Source organism: Morone saxatilis, unplaced genomic scaffold, assembly GCF_004916995.1.
Source record: "Morone saxatilis isolate NCDOM2014 unplaced genomic scaffold, NCSU_SB_2.0 Contig9, whole genome shotgun sequence".
NCBI classification, from domain to species: Eukaryota; Metazoa; Chordata; class Actinopteri; family Moronidae; genus Morone; species Morone saxatilis.
The window spans coordinates 20028843-20030968 of NW_023340268.1; positions in this window are offsets into that span (position 1 = coordinate 20028843).

Consider the following 2126-nt stretch of genomic DNA (forward strand, 5'->3'; position numbering starts at 1 on the left):
ACCTGCGGCGAAGTTGCAGATATGAACATTTGAATACAGCTCAGCCTCCAGGTGTGTAAGGACAAACTGTAGACCTATCTAGAGCCAGTGTGTTGGTTTGTCTGTTTTGGGATACTGTAGAAAACATGGTGGTTCAACATGGCGGACTGGCATGGAAAGACCCACTCCCTCTGTAGATTAAAAACACTCATTCTAAAGTACACAAAAACAACCCAATGATTCTTATTTTCAGGTGATTATACACTAATGAAAACATACTCGATTACTGCCATTAGATATTCCTAAATGTATTCGCATAACAATAGCAGATAGAAACAAGCATTCATTTTTGCATTTTCATTTCAGGAATTCCGTTCAAAATTTGGAATACATTTTGACTGAAACCTTGTTACTGGCAAAGAAAACGTTAGCATACACATAAAAATGGCATTTTCATGGCTGAAAACTGTTTTGAACTCTTCCTTCAATAACCTGTGTTCAGTGCTAAAGTGCATTTGAGGTCTAAGGATCGCAACACTAACCCTAACCCTAACGCTGCATTCATACCAGTTTGAAAGAATGGGAAAACTGCACATTTGATCCCACTGCTAGCCCTGCGGTCACACCAGATAAATGGAATTAAACCTAAATTAGCTACTTTTGTCATGTTACAGACTTGCAGTGGTTCGTTAGCAAGTGGAAAGAGATCCTAATAAACAGTGTTAAGATCCATTTGAATTAACTTAATTAACTGTCAGTGTTAATAATAGGTTTTACTTGGATGTCAATGATGGAGGCTTTGTAGCCACTTTGCCACTTAAAATAATATTGTAGCTATCAGAAATTCCTGATATTTCCGACTTGGAATTACAACATGGGAGCCTGATGTGAATGTTTTTCCCAGTCTGCATGACAGGACATAAAGGCAGCATGTACTATCCATGTTCAGAGCTGCAGCCAACACAACAACCGGCTGTGGCTAATATTCTAGCAAGCGACAGTAAGATTTGTGTCAGAGCAATAAGTGTTCCCCCATTAGTTACAGTTAGTAGCTAATGTTGCACTCGCTACTTTTAGCAACCACAGCTAATTAAATTACATTGCTGACCCTATAGAAGACTGGCTTTTCTTGCATGACAAATATCCAAAACAATATAAATTACAACACAGGACAAGTGAACAATGGCTACTTTGTGTTGCAGGTGGAAACAGGAATGCCCCCATATGCGTTAGCGGCTGATGTCACACTAGCTTCTTTTAACGTCTACTGCCCTTCCTGTGTGGCTGCATCTGCAAGCTAGTTGTTGGTGCTCATCAAGCCCCCAGGAGTTGCACCGAGTTATGAAGCCAATTGGACATAGTGGCCAGACCGTGTAATTACAACTTCTGGGTCCATCACGGGATGCACACTGGCCCAAAAAACCTTTTTCCTGCACACAAACATGGTTAAAGAAGAGGCTGTACAGCAGATACATTTTTTTGAGTGGAACAACGGCCACAAGATGACTCGTTTCATTATCAGAATTTAATCCATTATTTTTTATTTGGAAAGTCTAGAAGAGCCGGATGATTATTAGACTTAGACTTATAGACTTAGACTTGGACTTAGACAGACTAAGACTAAGACAGATTATCCCCATTCATGTTAGCGGAGTGCATATAGAGCATACGCAAAATATATTAATATGGGAGCAACTTTTATAGGAATGAACGGAGCCCTGCCTCTAGTTGCTGTATCCAGTTCTCTTTATACTTCCATGGTGCTAATGGCTGAAAAGATAAACCTGAATGGAAAAATAAAAGCAACAAGTGTTTCTATGTATGTAGTTGTGTGTTCATGACCAGTTATGTTACTTTAAATGCTAATATTATATATAAATATTGCTTTTGAGCTATAAGCGTCTACTGATACTGAGCTAACGAGGTGACTGCAGGTAAAGCCAGATCTCTATTGCCTGCCTGATAGCTTCTCATGTTTCTACTAGAGCTGCACGATATGGCAAAAATATCATACTGCCATTATTTTCACAGGTAGTGCATTTGCAATATGATTCACGATTTGTTTGGGAAGTATCAAATTAAAATCCTGATATTGTTACATTTTGTGTTACAGTCTGTACCAAACAAACATGTTTTCTTAAATCTGT